The following is a 19,608-nucleotide window of genomic DNA, read 5'->3' as shown; positions in this document are numbered from 1 at the left end:
AGAGGCGCTCGCTGCTGGAGGCGATTCGCAGACCTGGCGTCCGTGGTCTGTGCAGCAGGAGGGAGGGACAGGGGGTGGGGGTGGGGCGCCTGGAGGACGGCGGTGCCTCACCCCTGCTGGAGCCTGGATGCTGCTCCTGCTCTCATCCCCGCTCTCCTCCCTGCCCCTCTTCCGCTCCTCAGCTCCTCCCACCTTTTCAGATCCGAATCCTGCATTTGGACCCAGCACTTTACAGTTTGCAAAGAACTTCGTTTGTTCATTGATTCATCCATCCATTCATTCATGTTGCTTGCACTGTGGTCATTGGGGCTCGCTGTGCATCATGATCCTTATCAAGTTCTGGGGTTACAGAGACCTACAAGACACAACCTCTCCCTCTGGGACCCCAGGGTTTGGCAGCAGAGATGGGGTATAATCGAATGGCCATGACTCTTATGAGAGATGTGTGCCGCGCACACGGTAGGTGCTTCTCTCAGTTAGACCGTGTTGAGAAATTTGTAACAGAAAGTCCACAACAACAGCTCAAGCAACCGAGACATGAAACAATCATGAGCAAAAAGATGTCGGGAGGGAGGTAGTTCCGGGGTCGATCAGATGCTCAGTGATGCCAAGAAACCTGGGTCTTTTCTCTTTCCTGTTTATCATCCTCTACTACGTTGGCCTTTTTCCTTATCTTGGTGCCTCAGGGTAGCAAGTCGGCTGCCACAGCTCCCAACATCGTCTCACGGGCCAGCATTCAGGTCTAGAGGAGGGAGTAGAGTGAGGCAGAAGTATTTCCCAGGAGGTCTCCCCACCAGCAGGTTTCCCCTCACACCTCCATGACCAGATCTGGGTCCCACGCCCACTCCTAAAACTGCGTCTGGAGGAGGGGGAGGCGGGCCAGGCTTGGCTTCACCCCTGGGCCGGGGAGGCCCGCCAGGTCCAAGCCTGTTGCTGCCGAGCGAACCCAGGGCTCTGCCGGGGAAGGAAGGAGGGGCGGGCCGCTGGGTGGGCGGCAGCCCGTGTCCACCGCCTTCTGGTCGGGGCCGTGACCAAGGGTCCCGGGCGGGGTGGGGTCTGGGGTGGTGGCCAAGCCCGGGCCCTGCACGGAGCCTGTGTCCTCCGTGGGCCGTGTGACCTGGTCCATGCACAGCCCCCTCCCCGTGCGGTGGGGCCAGGACGGCACCTGCCGAGGGGGCAGTTGCACAGGTGCGCAGGTCGTGGGCGCAGGCCCCGGTGTGAGGGGTGCTACCAGCTGTTGGCCGTGGCCGCCATCAGCCCCGTCTGTGAAATGGGCGCTGGGGCTCCTCAGGGACTGTCCCGGGGTGACAAGGGCAGGAGGATGACTTCACGCGGGGGAACGCTTCCTGTGTGTGCGGGCGCCCCTCACGCGTGCTCGTTCGCTTACTCCTCACGGCCACCCTGGACGAGGCAGCTGTCTGTACCCCCATTTCACAGCTGAGAAAACGGAGGCTCAGGGGGTGACCCGGGGGTGAGGGCGAGCAGATTCCAGCCACCGTGCTCGGACCCACTGCAGGGCCCGGGTGGAGGCGGCACAGGCAGGTGCGCAGGGGTCCCTCCTGGCCCTGCTGAGCGTCCCCGGGGCCCCTGGTCCGGCTGGTGGCCGGCTCCTGATCGATCCCTGTCCCTCCGGAGCTCAGGGCCATGGAACCTGCCTGAGGCATGGGAGGACTTGCCCCTGTCCTGCTGCCCCTTCACTCCATGATAATAAACGGACAATTCCGTGTCATCGGTGATGGGGGCACATGTGATCATCAGACACGGCTGTGTGTTGGCAACGCGCATTCTGGGGGAAACAATATGCACTTATGCAGAACATAAGCATATGCTAATGATGGATAATTATGGTCCGTATTTATAGATTTACCAAAACATGTAAAACCACTTCTGACAATCATACACCTACAGGCACATCACGACTTAGTAACAGAAGCTGGGGCGGCCAGTGTGGGACAAAAGGGACAGCCCAGCCCTGCTGGGGGACCTTGTTGTCACCACTGCTGGGCCCCCAACTCAAGCCTGCACCCATGGCCACTCTGCCAGCCCTCCTGGTCCTCCTGGCTTCCCAGAAAGACAGAGCCTGTGGGGAATGGGCCTGGGAGAGACCCTGAGGGAGAGTGAGTTTCCCCTTTTCAGATGGGGAAATTGAGGCCCATTCACTCAGTCACTCTCCCACCCAACTGTGTGCTGAGTGCCTAACATGCCCCAGGCTCTGTTCTAGGTGCCAGGGACTTGGCTGCTATTTGGATGAGGACACAGAGGATGATGGTCGGTGGTGATGAGCACCTGGGGGGACACAGAGGATGATGCAGGGTGGTGATGAGCACCTGAGGGGATACAGGATGATGCTGGGTGGTGATGAGCACCTGGGGGGACACAGAGGATGATGGTCGGTGGTGATGAGCACCTGAGGGGATACAGGATGATGCTGGGTGGTGATGAGCACCTGGGGGGACACAGAAGACGATGTTGGGTGGTGATGAGCACCTGGGGGGACACGGAGGACAATGCCAGGTCGGGTAGGTTCCCCAGCTGTATCTCTAACACACCTGCCCAAGGGGCTGCGGCTTGCTCAGGTCTGGAAGCAGACTCAGGTCTCCAGGCCCAACCACTCAGAGATGCCCAAGGGCTCCTGCAGGCTGCTGAGGGAGCCCCTAGTCCGTTAGGCTATGCAGCTGCTTGGGGCCTAGACTGGCCTCCACCCCTGGCTCCACCCACCCCACCATCTCCGCCATGCCCTGTGGGCACCCCTTCCTGGGCACAATGGAGCAGGGACCAGGGGAGATAAACAGAGCCACTCTGTTCCAGGCACGTGCTGGAACTGTCCTCCGTGAGGTTGGCGGCACCCTGGCCCCACCCCTGTCACAGCCGGTGAACTGGGGCCACCGGGGTCCCAGAGCGAGGATTTCAGGGGCCCTGTCTCTGCACCTGTTCACGCATTCCACAGTGTTTACAGCCAAGCCCAGTTTGGTGTTGAGGGAGCGGCAGGGACAGATCTGGCCTTCCTGGCTGGCATGGGGCCTGCCGGGGGGATTGCTCCAAAGCCCTCGGGTGATTCCCACAGGCAGACAGAGGCCTGGAGATTTTAGAGGATTCTTTCTGGCCCTGACATTTTGTCTGTCTGTCTAGCTAGCTATCCGCCCCCCCCCACCCCCGACCATCCATCTACATCTGCATCTGCGACTCTCAGTTACAGCAGCACGTGCTCTGCACGGCTCACTCACCACAGTCAGGGCTCACCTGGTCCACGAGGGAAGCCTCCAGTCTCCTGACTTTTAGACGAGGCATGGGGTGGTCCCAGAGCTGAGTAGAGTAAGACTAGGTCCAGGCCCCTTCCCTGGGCCCCGTCACTCACCTCCTCCACCTGCCAGGGCCCGAGATGCTGCTCTGCTGCCCCCCAGGGCCCGGGGGCCAGGAGTGTCCCATCCTTACGCCTGGCTGCCTTGTTCTGTAACCCTTACTTGATGATTGGGACAACGGTCTTTTAAACTCTGCACTAATGACCTCCAATGATTTTAACATCTCATTATCTAATTTTGCTTCAGATGCTCTGATTCTAATCTTCTGTGAGTGTTGCTTTCAGCCAATCTAGGAAAAGACACTGTCTCCAGCCTACACAGCCAGTCCCCGAACCTGGGCCCTCCCGCTTCCCTTTGATTCACAACCAAACCGTCCTCAGCTGCTCCCTTCTCCGGGGCCCACTTCAGACGTTCTGAGTTTATGGCTGTCACAAAATGTTATTAGCCGTGATAATGGCAATTAGAACAATTAGGCCGGGCCATAAACCAACTCAGGATTTAGGACTGACAGTGAGTTTCTTGAGCCCAAGCGGCTGCCATCCACCTGCCGCTCTGGAGCCGCGCTGCCCTGTGTCATGGGGGCACCTGCAGGGAGCCCCCCACCCCATCCAGGGCCAGGGTTCCTTGCCTGTTTGGGTTCCAGCCTCCACCTCCCTTCCTTCCTCTGAGCCTCCTGCTCTCTCCCCTCCCTGCGCTCAGGACAGCATCTCAGTAATTATCCCCGGGGCCTCTTGCATTCGGATTCCAAACCCCAACAGCGGAGACTCAGTCTCTGTTGATGGTCCTGAGGCCCGTCGTGGTGGAGGGAGGCAGCGTGGCCACCTGCTAACCAGCTCTGGATGACTGTGGTTTCCCGTCTAGGCCCTGCCACGGCCTCGTTGTGAGATGAAGGGCAAGTTACTTAGGCTTCCTGAGCCTCCCTCCTTTCACCCTGTAAAATGGGCACAGTTACACCGGCTACATCCGGTTGTTGTAAGGATTTAGCAAAGTAGCGGGAGGCCGACGCCTCGGCTCATGTGACCCCTGCAGGCAGCCCCCGGGGGACGCTCTGGGCAAACCCAGGGGCTCTGTGTCCCAGACCCTCATCCGTAACACGGGGACCGTGACAGTCCGGTGTGCAGGCCGCGCGGGCACCCCGTGACTCCCGTGGGTTAGATGTCTGGGGCCGGGGAGCCCTCGATGCACACTCACGGGCCTTGTACCGCGATCAGCGTGTTACTCAGCGGGCAGGGCCGCGCCCGCGCTCTTTGGGCACCAAGCCCCGCACAGGCCCGGCCGCGAAGGCTGGCGCTCAGCAGAGCAAGAGCTGGGACTTGGGAGCCGACTGCCGGGCTCGGGCTCAGCTCCACCGCTTCTGAGCTGGGCGGCCTTGGATGAGTTTCTAAGCCTCTCTGAGCTTCTGCATCTTCATCTGTAAAATGGGGGGGAGCGATGGGGCCTCCTTTGTAGGATTGTCGAAGTGACGAAGTAGGTGAGTGCCCTCGAGTGCTCACACAGTGCCCGGCACTGGGCATCAGCTCTTAGGGCTCCAGGCCCCGAGGGAGCACGGGCGCCGCGGCCCCTACAGACGCCCCTTCCGGCCACCGCTGCGCTGACCGCTGGGGAACCCAGGCCACTGGCCCGATGACACATTCGGGAACAGACCGTAAGCGGCCGTGCTGCATCGTGTGGGGCTGTGGGGCGGACAATTAGAGGACGGGAGGACCTATAATAAAGGGCTCATGGCGGGGAGGGGACAGAGCGTGGCGCAGGAGCCCAGGTGGGGAGAGGTGCCCGCAGCCCGGGGCAGGACTGGCCTCCTCCCTGTTCTCCTTAATGGCAATGAGTTTTCTTTTAATATAAGTGATGCATATTTATCATAAAACCCTTGGAATGTGAAAAACATATATAAAGCACTGGCGTCTCACCAGCAAAGATACTAGCTAGTGCCTTTCTTTATTTTCAATTTAGATTAGCGCATATTTTTCTACTTGATTTCCCGTTGGTGTGACCGTGTTCTGATCACCTACCATTCGCTTCACTGGTGAGGGAGGCGGTGTCCGTCCTGGACAGAATGGAAGGGCTAACCCCATAACACCTGTCACCGGACAGATGCGACTGACCCGGGTTTCCTGCTCATATACACTTGCAGCCTGGGGGAGGAGGATGCTGCTTGCCGTGCAGGGCCACACCACGCTCGCACGGGGAGCGGAGGGGACCAGCTCAGGCTGGGGAGGCTTTGCAGGAATAAGAGGGTGCTATGCCCCCCTGGTTCCCGTAGGAGAATGTAATTGGTCTGTGTGACTGGTTCCTCACTGGCCGGTCCCTGGAACCCCTTAGGCGAGGGCCTGGTGGACACGGGAAGTAGCGGGGTGGGAGGCATATCTGATCTCTGTCAGGCCTTTGAGGTCCTGTGAGGTTCAGAGCTGTCAAGGCAACATAGGAAATTTTAGGGCTTACAATACAGATGGTCAGGGTGAGCTGGTGTGTGATGTGATGACCTCCTCCCACTCCTGAAGGAATAAGTAATTTCTCTTTTTAAAAAATATTTATTTATTTGTTTGTTTGTTTGGTAGGGGAAGGGGCAGAAGGAGAGACAGCCCTCAAACAGACTTCCTGCTGAGTGTGGAGCCTGATGCAGGGCTCGATCTCATGACCCCGAGATCATGACCTGAGCCCAAATCAGGAGCCAGCTGTTCGACTGACTGAGCCACTCAGGTGCCCCAACAAAAGGACTTCTCACTCCTGTTACAGGTCCATGGGGTCAGCGGGGAGGGCTCTGCTCACCCAGATACCCGGGGCCCAGGCTGATGGGGCGCCACTGTCCTGGGGGGTCAGCATGTCCCCATGGGCTTCTCAGTCACACTGACAGGGAAGAAGAGACCGGAGAACCCTGCTCTGACCCTTAGGTGCTCCCCCGGAGGCTCACTGCCCCCCTCCATTCAAGCCGAGACCATGCAGGTGATGGGGAGGTGAGGCTCTCCCGCGGGGGCGCCCAGAAGGACCCCTGGGTCTCAGTGAACCCCAGCCTCCCTTCTGCATGCTGTGCTCTTCTCCTGACACTCCGGTCCGACCAGTTTTCCATCTCATCATCTATTCTTTTTTAAAAATTAATGAATTTAATATTTCATCACGATAAGTGCCCTCCTGAAGCCCCACCACCTATTTAACCCACCTCCCCCCACCCCCCGCTCTGGTAACCATCGGTTCTCTATGGTTAAGAGCCTGTTTCTTGGTTTGTCTTCTCTCTTTCTCTTTTTTTTTTCTTCCCCTTGCTGATTTGTTTTATTTCTTAACTCCTGCATATGAGTAAAATCATGTAGTATGTGTCTTTCTCTGACTGACTTATTTTACTCAGCATTATCCTTTCTAGCTCCATCCACATCTTTGCAAATGGCAACTGGGGACTGCAGCACCCAGTGCTTCTCCGTTACATCCGGGCCAGGCCCCGTCCCTGCTCCCCTGCACCTCGCGGGGACTCCTTGCTCTTCCACTCTCATCCCATCAGCCACCCATTCTCCACACGTCGCAAGAAGAAGAGCTAAGAGCATAACTCAGTGCTGCGTCCTGTGGCGTCCTGTGGCGTCCTGTGGCATCCTGTGGCATCCTGGGTCCTTAAAGCCACCTGCAGTCTGGCTCCACCTACCTCTGTATCCGCACCACCTGTCACCTTCCCTCCATTCAAGGTGTTCCAGTCACACAGGCCTTTCTCCTGCCACCTGAGCCTCTGGGCCTTTGCACATGTTGCTCCCTCTGCCTGGAGCATCCTCTAGGACATCTCACCTGGCTGACTCCTCCTTGGCTGTCATGTCTCTGCACAGAAGTGTCGCTTCCTCCCTCACCACGTTGTAGCTGATTATTACACCCTGGGATCTAGCTCTGTACCTGGTACCTGACAGGTGTGTCACCATACGGACCCAGCCTGTCCAGGGCCCTGAGAGGGGGGAGGAGCCTGTGGGCCGGGGAAGGGAATGATGAGGACAGGGGATGTGGGTCCGCGTGTGCCCAGGGATGCCAACAGGTCTCCCTGCCCTGCTCCCTGCTCGCAGCTGCCTGGACAATCAGGATGGAGCCAGAAGCCCCAGCCCTCCGTGAACAAGGCCTGGCATACACAATTGTGAATAATGAGGTCATAAGCCCTCCTAACCTAGCAGGGCCACTGGACCACCAAGAACGTCCCTCACAGGTACTCTGTTGACTGTGGTGGGGGTCACTCTGACCTCAGGCAGAAAGTTGATACTCATAACACATAACGTCCATTGAGAACATAGTATGTTCCAGATGCTGAGCCGAGTATTTTAAATTCTCAGTGCCTCATTTATTCACCCTGAATATCGTTCATGTATTCTCCTTCTTTCTTCCACTTGTTGGACATTTACCAAACCCTATGGTAGCCAAGATGCTATAGCGGAAAGCAAACCAGTATTTACTGAGTCACCGTCATCTCAACTTATCCCTACAATGATCCTTTCTTACAGTCAGGGAAATGGGGCTCATGGTTCAGGCTGAGGTCACACAGCATCTGTTCCAGGTCTTGTGGTCACCCAGTGAGGGACTATCAGACGGTGACATCTCTCATCCATCTCTGTCCCCCACATGCAGGGCTCCCACTCTGCTCAGGGAACAGTAGTATTGCCCACTGTGTGACGGGTACTGCACATCTGCCCCCGTGATGACCTTTAGCACATAGTAAGCGCGCAAGGCAAGACCTGGTCCTGGAGACAGATTCAGATCCTCGAGGCTCGGGATTTGCCCGTTGCACCAGCAAGCCTGTGGCTGAACCAGGACTCAAACCCGGGCCTGGCCCATCACCTTTGCTAGCCCTAGACACAGGGATGTGTGATTTCAAGAAAGGCAGGAGGGCTGTATCTACAAGGTGAGTAGGGAAGCTGAGACATCTGGCTGCAGAAGGAGACATGAGACAGAAGGCAGAGAAGCGAAGATGAACCCCGAAACAGAGAGGGACAGACACGGCTGCCAGGCCCCTGCTCCAGGCCCGGGTCAGACCCGAGTTCCCTACGGTCCCAAGGAGCCCCTGGAGCTCGTCCCCTCCCCTATTATTCTTTGCTTAAACTGGATGAGAGTTTTCTTGTTATTTACAGGGAACCCTGACTCAATGCCAAAGAAACCTGTTTACTTTTAAAATCTGCATTTAGGGAAAAAAAGCTCATTTCTAACAATGCGCGTGTCTCAGAGAGCCCTCATAAATAACAGAAAAATAAGTTTTTGCGAACCTTTATAGAAATAAAACCTGCAATCTGGGCACATACTTGTTTAACAAGTGATAATTAACCGCTGACAATGTAATTTCAGCATGTTGTTCATTAAAAGGTAATCAAAGACGGCCATTCCTGCTGAGTCCAGTCTCCCTCGTGCAGCTCAGCCCCTCTGCCCACAGCTGCCGGGCGGGCCTGGAGGGCCCCTGCTCCCTGCCAGGTGGGACCTGGACCCCAGACCACGACATTGCTATTCCATTCTCTGGGCTTGCTGGGCCCCACAGACTCCCGGGAAAGCCCCAGGAGACGGCTCAGCCAGCTCCTCTCTCACTAAGGGATCATCTTCTTCTCCAGGTGTCCCAGCCCCAGATGTGCCTGGAACCCCAGCAGGGACGCCGCTCGGACCGCAGCTTCAGGGAGGGAGGGGGCACTCCTGTGTCCGCAGCCCCTGCCAGGCCTCGGTCCCGGGGGCACCCAGCCCATGCTCCATTTGACAGGGAGAAAACTGAGGCTCAGAAAGGCAGAGTCAGGGATGTCTGGGTGGCTTGGCAGTTGGATGTCTGCCTTTGGCTCAGGACGTGATCCCGTGGTCCCAGGGTTGAGTCCCACATCGGGCTCCCTACAGGGAGCCTGCTTCATCCTCTGCCTATGTCTCTGCCTCTCTCTGTGTGTCTCTCATGAATAAATAAATAAATAAATAAATAAATAAATAAATAAATTACTTTTTAAAAAAAAGGCGGAGTCACTTGCTGAAGGCCACACGGCTTGTGAGCGACCAGAATATGTGAACTCTGACCTGCCTGACTCCCGGGTCCCTGCCGCCCCCACCCCACCCCCAAGTCCCTTTCTCTGGTGAACCCTGACCCTTCTGTGTTTTTGTCTCCTCATCTGTAAATTGAGGGTAATCCTAGTCCTCTCCTTATGAGGCCGTGTGAGGAGGAAATAAACTGATATAAATATATCACACACATACATATATTTACACACATGGCTCTTAGAATACTGCCTGGCTCTTAACATATGTTAACTGTAATGAATATTAATTATTACTGTTAATAATCATATAAAAATCATATCAACAAAATATTGATGCTATTATCAGTCCCTTATTATATAAATAATTAATACTAAGCATAGCATCAGCTTCATAGGGATATACTATGTTAACTTCTTTCCTCCAACCACAGGCCATTGGCTCTGCCCCTTTCATCATCTCTGTATCCATGTGGGACTCTGTCCAGAGCTCTAGCATTCATTTATGAGGGAAACTGAAAGAAACCATGATGCTGAGTGTAGGGGAGGAATTGTTTCCCTGGTCTTGAAGGTCCGAGTCCTCTGAGGACAGACATGCTCGTTTTCTGCCAGCTGTCATCATTAAGGCCCACTTCTCTGACCCATGCTTGGCCATGCCAACCATGACCTGTTGGGACATTTCTATCCCCTAGGTCTTCCTCACTATCCCTCAGAGTTTATACTGCTTCCATGCTCCCTCATCACACCAGCTACACAGAACCACTCAGTTCTGCTCACAGAACATTCCATGCCCTTTCACATCTCTGACTTTTGCAAATACTGGCTCCCTTGCTTGGAGAACTTTTCCCTACATTTCCTGCCTGAGGAAAGGTGACTCACTGAGGTCCACCTTGAGCCCTGGTCTGTCTGCCCTGGCTGAACACAGGGCAGAGGCTCTGGATCCAACTCCTAAGGCAGCACCATGTGCCCCACTCGGCATGAGGCCTGTGTAATCTGTGTTCAGAGAACACTCAAGGTGGACTTTATTGTTTCTATTTTCCAGCTAAGGCTCAGGGAAGAGAATTGACTTGCTCAAAGTTACATATCTAGAAAGCGCCAGAGCCCAGGTAGAGACCCATGTCTGGCCAACCCTAAATCCTGGGTTATTGATACAGCCCCAGGCTACCTCCTTTCTACTTTTGGACCATATGTATCCAGAATGTTCTTCCCCTAAAAGCAGCAGAGTATGGTGCCTGTGAGTTGGCACTCACATTTGTCATTGATCTGGGACCCAGGTGTAAATGTTCACAGCTTGGCCACGGGCCTACTCAAAAACATGCTTGTGGACACTTAAACACTCCCAAAGACGTTAGTGAGCATATCCACTGAACTCCAAATCTGTGTCCTCATCCTCATCCTGGCCCCATGTACCAAGACTGGGGCCATATATCCATAGATCCATAGATCCATATATCCAGCTGCCCCATGGGATCCTCAGACTTGGTGAGCCCAGATGGGCCTGGGGTGGGTGGGGCAGGAGACAGACACAACTTAGAGACTGGGTTCTGACTCCTGCTTCTGAAAACCTATTCCCTACAAACTCTAGAAATATTTGCTCAAATATAGAGAAAAGGACAAGGATATCCCCAGGCAGTGGAGAAGAAATGATAATCTGGGTGGCAAGTACCACGCTGGGGGTGGGAGTGAGACTGCGAATTTCGGTGACCCTAGGGCTTTATCCTCACAGGGATAAATAAGGTCCTGTGCCCATGGGCACCTACAAGTTGCATATTTGGTCCTTATACAGAGCTGGGGGTTTTGAAGTCTTACATCTTCAGTGAAAGAGTGTATTAGAAACATATATTCTATTGGGAGAAAGTAGGAGATTGCAGGGAATCCTGTCTGTCTCTGGACTCTGAGTGGAACTAGACCAAAAAAGAGTTATCTTTGGAATTTGTAAACACAGGCCAGGACCTTCCATGGGCTTACAGTTTTAACTTACCTCATAAGTTTGATTTCTGAACAGAGGTATGAAGGCACTAATCCATAATTAGACCCAAGTGGATGGTTCTTCTGGAGCATCTGAAGAATCCAATCCAGATTAGCTCAGTAGGGCCACCTCCTCTGCTCAGGCTATACCAGATTCCCACAGAGAAGGCCTTAATGAAGAGGACCTTGAAAACCAAAATTACAAAAGAAATGAAGAATGGATATCTTAAGCAAGAGGTAACAGACAAACAAGAAGAGAGGGTAATTTAAAAAATGCCAATTAATAGAATGATTCTAGGGGAAATCTAATACAAGTATGCTTAAAATAAAGACATGAAAGGAAAAATCTAAATCATAAGAATGGTGGGGGGAGGGATGAGCAGATGGAGCACAGAGGGTTTTTAGGGCAATGAAAATACTGATATGCTGTTAGAGTAGTAGATACATGTCGTTATACATTTGTCCAAACCCACAGAATGTAAAACACCAAGACTGAATCCTAATGTAGACTATGGACTTTGGGCGATTGTTATTTGTCAACATAGATTAATCAATTATAACAAATGTACCTCTATGGTAAGTGATGTTGTTAATAGGAGAAGCTATGCATGTGTGTGTGTGTGTGTGGGGGGGGTGTTATATAGGAAATATCTGCAACTTCCTCTTAATTTTGCTGTGAACCTAAATTACTTTAGAAAAGGAAATCCTTTTAAAAATCATCACAATAGGACCAGATATTGTAAAAAAAAAAAAAAAAAAAAGCAGGTATGTTGGAAAATAAAATATTTTAAATTGAAGTACATAATTTTTCGAAGATTTTATTTATTTATTTGAGAGAGAGAGAGAGAGAACAGAGTGAGAATGAGCATGAGTGGGAGTGGGAGGGTCAGAGAGAGAGAGAGAAGCAGGCTCTCCGCTGAGCAGGGAGCCCAACATGGGGCTTGATCCTAGGACCCTGGGGTCATGACTTGAGCTAAAGGCATACTTAACTGACTGAGACACCCAGGCACCTACAAGTGTATAATTTTTGAAATAAAAATATAATAAATGAATAAAATAGCAGATTAGGCAAAGATAGGATGAGAATAAGTGAATAGGAATGTAGACAAAAGGAAACCTTCCATAATACAGATCAAAAAAGCAAACTGGTATAAAATATGAAAATGATATCAAGACACATTAGATTAGATTTGAATAAGATAGTCCATCAAACATGAAATAGGGGTTCTAGAATATAAGAAAAGAAGGCATGAAAGGGGAAATGATCAAATTGATAAGGAACCAGAATTTTTGAGAATTTTGAAAGATGATTTTCAGATTCAGGAAGTCCTATGAATCCTAAGAAGCCTTTTAAAAAATCTATATTTATGGAGAGACCTAGCTTTACTTCTAGATTTTCCTATGCCTGTATCTGTATCAATGGAAATCGATGAACTACAACTCCAAACATAATATTGAGAAGGAAAAAATAGACACAAATGAGAGCATATTGCATAATTCTATTTATAAAAAGTTCTAAAACAGGCAAAACTAATCCATAGTGTTAGCACTGGTTAAAATTGGTGGAGTGGTAGTGTATGAAAGGGAGTAGGAAGGACTTTTGAATATACATTAGAAATAGTTCACTTTAGAAAAAATAAAAGGCAACCAAGGAAAGGATGGATCAGCTAAAGAAAGACAGATTGACAGCAGACCATTCCACAGCAACAGTTGAGACCAGAAAACAGTGGAACAATATTTTTTGGTTCCAAGAGGAATAATTGCTAAAGTAGAATTCTAGTTCTAGCTAGGCCATCACTCAAAATTGAGGGAGAGAACAAAGATATCTTTAGATAAAAACTGAGTTTCCTACTCACCAGATCTCACTGAAAGAATGAATAATGGATCATGTCAGAGAGAAGGATGTTGAACCTAAGGGTTACAAAGGCTTAGCATGAAGGCAGGAAAAGCAAGTCTAGCGCTCACTGACTAAGTGAAATGAGAGGAGAACCAACAATAACAATGAGAACTCGGTTAGGGCAAGTAGAAAAAGACAATGGAATTGACACTAGAGGAAACCAACCTCCAGGCTAGTGGAGGCATTTGAAGGGGCAGGGTCGTTCAGGGGGAGAGAGAGCTGCTGAGTAGTTTTAGGCTGTGTTAAGTCTAGATGAGAACACCTCTTTCATTTTAAGTCAGCTAACAAACAGAGAGGAGAGGGGTGCTTCCAAAACAATAGAAGCAGAAAGGTAATGGAGGATATTTGATCACTGTTATGGGCAGGAGAAAATGAGTCAAGAAGAGAGCAAAGAGACAAGCAAAGGAGAAAACCAGGATGGACAGAAAACACAAGGTGAAAGAATCCCAGCTCTGCTATTTGTCATCTTGTGACTTTAGCAAATGCCTCCCCCTTGGTCTTAGTTTCCTCATCTATAAACTGGGGCCAATGGCACAGTTTGTTAAAGGGTTCTAGAAGCACATTCCATGGAGGGGCTTTGGGAGGACTAGTCCAGTGAGCACCATAGGAGAGGGAGCCACTGTCAGTATTGCCACAGTTCGCTGTGCCAGGCATCATCTAGGCTCCCAGAACAGTCCCTGAGGCAGGTACCACTGCCATCATCACTTTACAGTTGAGGAAACAGGCATGGCAGGGAGAACCATCCCGAGATCACAATGCTGGGGAATGGCCAAGGACACAAACTCAGGTCCTCTGCCCCTGAAATCCCTGGTTGGCTGTGACTTTGCATAGCTGACCTCACCTTTCTGTGCCTTCATTTCCTGATCTGTGTATGGTGGGTGCACAGGGAGGTCATGAGACTGGCAGAGATGGAGCACATGAGCTCTCAGCATCTTTCCCAGCACACGGTGACCACTCTATGGATTCTGAGTCATATAGACAAGGAGCCCAAGAGCTGACATGACCTCATCGATCTGTGCCAACTTGTAGGCATCAGGCTCTGGGCTAGAATGGAGCTCTGGGCAGGAGCATTTGTCTGCCTGTTTCACTGATCAGGCCTGGGGAATGAATGAATGAATGAATGAATGAATGAATGAATGAATGAAGTATTCTCAGGTCCTACTCTGTGCATCCATTATTCTCATGAGAATGCTCCTCATGCCTAGGAGCTTCCCCAGCAGAAAGCAGATCCGAGAAGCTATGTGGCAGCAGACACAGGCAAGCCTTCTGTCAGGACAAAGAAGGCCACCTGACACCAGCCCTATTCTTCCCCTTCCCACTTATCACTGCCTGACATATTTTATAACTTCATCCTGTATGATCTATATTCCCCCGTACACCTCCAGCTCCATGGGAGCAGGGACTTTGTTCATTGCTGGGTCTCATGATTGGTGCTCAGTGACATCTGTTGTGCTGTTAAGCTCTGCTCTGGGCTCAGAGCACTGCTATGATATCACTGCTCTGAGCCTCAGTTTCCCCATATGCACAGCAAGGAGATGACATCCCCTTGCATCACTGCAGGGATGCAATGGGACTGCTCGTCTGGTCCTTGGTGCAGGGTGACAGGTGGAGGAGCAAGGGACCGCCCTCGCCTCTTTGCAGCCAGGGACCTTGTGTAAGGAATGGATTTTATGAGCATTGCAGGGCGAGCGTCTTCTTTTTTCTTTTCTTCTGTGGTGATAAAGCTTTCTGCAGTGGAGCTTTATTTTGTCAGAAGAATAAGAGATTATCAAAGTGGCTCAAGCAGCCTATTGAGGAAATTTCCACAGGGACAGAGGCTAGAAGCGTCTCTCCTAAGACAATCTCTGCTTTATCTTTGCTCTTCACTTGGTCGATCGCAGCAGCAACATGTTTGGAATGTTTGCCCCGCGTTTTCCCCATGTTCTTTCGCCCACACCTGTGAGAGCCGCCTCCCGCTCCAGAAATGAGGACTCAGAGGTGTGGGTGGGAAGTGCGATCTGCCCGCGGACGTGGCTGAGCTTGGACTCAAACCCCAGTCTATCTGACACTGAGGTCCCTGGTTCTTTGCTCCTTCAACACCCAGAACCCCCCAGTTGTGTCGTCATCCACACCTACCTGGCAGGAGTCAGTGTGTCTTGTAATAGGGACATTTAAATACTCATGTTTAATTGTGTAGAAAGAAGCTGGATCTCATTTCATAGGAGCCACTACTGCCTCCTTTGATTTTTAGAACTTCCTCTGTCTCTAAGAGCACTTCTTGATGAGCAAGGACAATTTGAAGAGTGTAGCAAGTATAAGAGGATCCCTGGCTGCCTATCCAGCCACCTGTGTCCTTCGGGGTGTGCTTGACTGCCTTGGTACAGTGAGCAGGGTCCCCTTGATCCAGTTCCTGGCGAACCTGCTAGGGCTGCCCTGAGAGCCTGGACTTACTTGGGGAGAGCAGAGGGCACAGGGGAATCTGAGCAGGGATGGTCCTGCTGGGTGGAGCTGAGTCCGGGGACTGTCTGGGATGGTCACTGGGTCTCTGTACCCAACACCATTGACTGAGATAGGAAGTAGATAGGTCTTGGGACTGGTGGCAGGTCCTATAGGTGATGGACCCCAAGCTAAGTCATGGTCACGTGATTCCCTGGGCGCACCAGGGATCACTTCCAGGTTCCTGACCCCAAGCACAAGAGTGTTCAGCTTGGCTACACAGAACTGTGTACTCACTCCTCTGCTCCTTGAGGCTTCTGGGATGGAGTCCACACTGCATGGGGCTCAGGCTCTTTGGGATCCCTTCCCACTGCCCTCTTTGGCAACCCTTCACTCCCCTCCCACCCCTATCACTGCTAATTAGGGGAGGGGGTTGGCTGTCACTCAAATGGTCAGACACCGACAAGTGCATCACACTGGGGAGCCAGGGGTGGGACCAACTCTGACCCTGACCTGGGTCTCCAGTGAGACCAGATGAAGGATTTCATCTCCGAGGCCCCAGGGAGGGTGGGAATTTGGAGAAGCATCTTCTCCTCATGGGGGAGGTGACCAAGGCCCAGAGGAGAGAATGACTTGTTTGACATCCTGGACCCGGTTTCTCCTAAACCTGAGCTCTGTCACAGCATCACCTGGCCTCGGGGTCTCACAGGACCATCACAGCGACAGCACCAGCTTCTTTCCTCATCCTCAGGCCACTCAGCAAACTTTCCTATCCTGACATTAATTATACTTCTCGGAGGTTAATTTGCAAGGAGACAGTAAAAATGTGTTATTCAAATGGCAATTATTAAAGTCATGCTGGGGGTTTGCTCCATAATAGGTAATTATCTGTGACCTAATTGTGAAGGCAATGTAGTGGTTCCCACTTAGCTCCTTCCACCGAAGCCAGAGTTAATCCCAGGGAGTGGCCCACCCCGTGGCGTCACTGACACTTGCTCAGTAATAATTTTATTAAATCCAAAGTGAAGTCACCTTAGGAACCTTCTCTGAGGAGAACATGCTGGAGGTGCAAGCCCCTGGCCGCAGATGTCTGAGTGGACACACTTTCCTCAGAGTGGGGAGCTTTCTGCTCAATGAATCACTTCCTCTCACAGGCAGCCGGCACGCATCGAAGCATGCATCCCCTTACGCATGTATGCAATCATTCATCTGCTTGCTGTTTCTTGTATGTTCACATCCATCATTCCTTCCCTCATGCTTCAGGGGTATTTTTCAGACATGCATTGTTTCTTTTTTTGAAGTCTTCAAATACTCAGTCACGTGCTATTTAATTCCTTGCTTCACCCTGCGGTTCCCTCATCTCAACTTCTGCCATGTCCTCTCGTTCACTGCTTCTTTCTTCCCCTGCTCACCCAAGTGCTCAGCTCCTCGTGGTCATGGGGTCTTCCTTTCTCACCCTCCCCATGTCGGCCCCTTCTGGCCCTCACTCATCCCTGAGTGCTCAGCTATGCTCACGTTCCTCACATTTCCTTCCTTCACCTGCTTAGTAGTTCATGTCTTTCCTAATTCATTCATTCATCTAGGTACATCATTTGACAACACAAGCTTCTCTGTGAGTGTGCTCATATGTTGGCTGGTCTGTCTGGTGTGCTTCCTGCCACCCCCACCCCACCAGCCTATCCTGGGCACCGCAGTAAAAAGGGCCTGTTTCTCCCTTTCTTTTTTTTCTTTAAGATTTTATTTATTTATTCATGAGAGACACAGACAGAGAGGCAGAGACATAGGCTGAGGGAGAAGCAGGCTCCCAGCAGGGAGCCTGATGTGGGACTTGATCTCAGGACCCTGGGATCATGCCCTGAGCCAAAGGCAGATGCTCAACCACTGAGCCACCCAGATGCCCAGGGCCCTGTTTCTCTCTGAGCACACTTCTCATCATGGTGTAATAATGTCAAACACACATGGAGGGAAGTACACACATGGTGAGTGGAGCTTAGAGAGTTCTCAGTAGCTGAACATGCCATGGCACCCACACCCCCCCCAATGCCCCTGTGCCCATCCCAATGGCTCAAGCATTGTCTGAGTGTGGGTCCCCTGGTGGCAGTACCTAGGACAAGGGTTCTTTACCTGTGGTCCAGGCAAGAAGTTAACACTTGAGGGCAGCACGACTGTGTTATCAGTTCTGTGACCAAGGGTGGGGGCTCAAGACCAGATCCGATGAGGAACCAGAAGGCGGCATTAGGCACACAGGGCACAGAGCTACCTACCAGAACAACCAGAGATGGGTATTTTATAGGAGCTGCCTCATCATTGCTTGAGGGATCTTCTCAAAGCAGGAGCATCAACACCCAGACAGTTATGTCCTGCCATATAAGGCATTGGAGCAGGATTTGGTGGCCGGAGAAAACCACTCGGCCAAGCGCAAGGGCAGGTGGTTGGGGCCTGGTCTCAGGCTGAAGTGGTCAGGGCAGGTCTTTAAACTGGCACGTTGGGCAGCCCGGGTGGCTCAGCGGTTTAGCGCCGCCTTTAGCTCAGGGCCTGATCCTGGAGATCTGGGATCGAGTCCCATGTCGGGCTTCCTGCATGGAGCCTGCTTCTCCCTCTGCCTGTGTCTCTGCCTCTCTCTCTCTGCGTATGTGTCTCTCATGAATAAATAAATAAAATCTTGAAAAAAAAATAAACTGGCACGTTCCTCAGGCTCATCCTTCCCACCCTCCTCCACCTCCGGGTCATTTACTATCCTCCATCCAGGCCTCGCCTGGACTCACTGTCCTGCTCCGCCCAGATGGATGGATCAACCAGCCCAAAGGCTGCATTTTATATATTGGGGAGACTGAGGCCAGAGAGGGGAAGTGACAGATTTGCAGATCACCGGCTGGCTGTGCGACAGTCTAACCCCCACTTGGGGTCCACCTCCTCCCTGAATTCTCTGCCAGAAACATTCAGGGAGAACAAAGCAGAGAAACAGGGAGCCGCTGCCTTTGAAAAGTGGAGACTGATCTGCCCTGGGGGCTCTCTGCTTTTTAGAACCCCTGCCCTGCAAACAACACACACACACACACACACACACACACACACACACACACACCCCAGCCACATTTGCTGAACCGCAGGGGCTGCCAGTCTCACTTCAAAAGAAAAGCATGTGATCGCTCACCCGTGTGAATCTAGCATGCTATTGATGTAATTATATCCAGTTAAAATCCCATCTGGAGAATAGATTACAGGAGAAAGGGTTTGACCCCGGGAGAATGCAATCACCACGCAGGTACTTTGATGCCTAAACTTACTTCATTTAAATCGAGAAAGAGGACACAGCCTTTAAAGGTTACCCTCCCTCTTCACAATGGGCTGGGTACAGGTCACGCGAGCACTTGCTGACCGTGTGAAAGGTCAGGGTTTGCCACTTGTCTAATCTGGCCCTCTCGTCTCTCTCCATTGCTACCAAGATCTTCCACAAAGGACTTACCTCCTGCACAAGGGGTGCCCCCTGCACAAAGGACTCCTTCCCTTGCACGACTTATCCGCAAATTTTCCTTGCAGCCTGGGAGTCTTTTTCCTCTCCGTGGAGAGACTGGACACGGTTACTGGGCCAAGAGACACAAGGCTGGGCAGCCGAGAGATTCCATTTCAGATAATCTGCTCCATCCTTGGGCCACTAGTAATAGCTACCAGCTCCCGAGCTCCTGTTCTGGGCACTGAGCCTGGTGCTTCCCACAAACATTCGCTGCAGCCCCGCAAGGGGGAGGCTCCTTTATGTGTCCACCGTTGACTGTCTCCTCTCTGGATCATGGTCAAGCTGACCCAGTGGTCTCTCTGGTTCCATGGCTCTGCCTACCTGTAAATCCCACCCTACCCCTGCCTCTGGACTCATGAAACCTGGCTAGTCTTGCTCTCAGAGTGAAGATGGCCACTGAGCAAGCAGGATTGGTGCAGAGGATGCTGAGGTGCCCCCCCCCAACCCCCTGTTCTCTTATTTAGGAGTGGGGGCAGATAGTGAATTGTCATGAAGGAGGAAAGTGGTTCCTGACTGGCATCTCACGGCTGGCTGTGGCTCCGAGTCATGGGGAGAGGGATGTGGGAA

The 19,608-nt window shown here is 52.0% G+C and overlaps 1 long non-coding RNA gene across 1 annotated transcript; it reads right to left on the bottom strand.

The window, feature by feature from the left end:
• Positions 1 to 428: 428 nt before the first annotated feature.
• On the bottom strand, positions 429 to 19,345 carry LOC119870049. Its single transcript, XR_005355078.1, has 3 exons — positions 18,994 to 19,345; positions 11,229 to 11,400; positions 429 to 742 (listed from the first exon to the last, which is right to left on the bottom strand). It is a non-coding gene; the product is annotated as an uncharacterized LOC119870049 (long non-coding RNA).
• Positions 19,346 to 19,608: the final 263 nt, after the last annotated feature.

The sequence above is a fragment of the Canis lupus genome, chromosome 2 (genome assembly GCF_011100685.1).
Source record: "Canis lupus familiaris isolate Mischka breed German Shepherd chromosome 2, alternate assembly UU_Cfam_GSD_1.0, whole genome shotgun sequence".
In the NCBI taxonomy this organism is placed as follows: Eukaryota; Metazoa; Chordata; class Mammalia; order Carnivora; family Canidae; genus Canis; species Canis lupus.
Note: the sequence above shows the minus strand (reverse complement) of the source record. Positions and strands in the feature narration are given on the sequence as shown.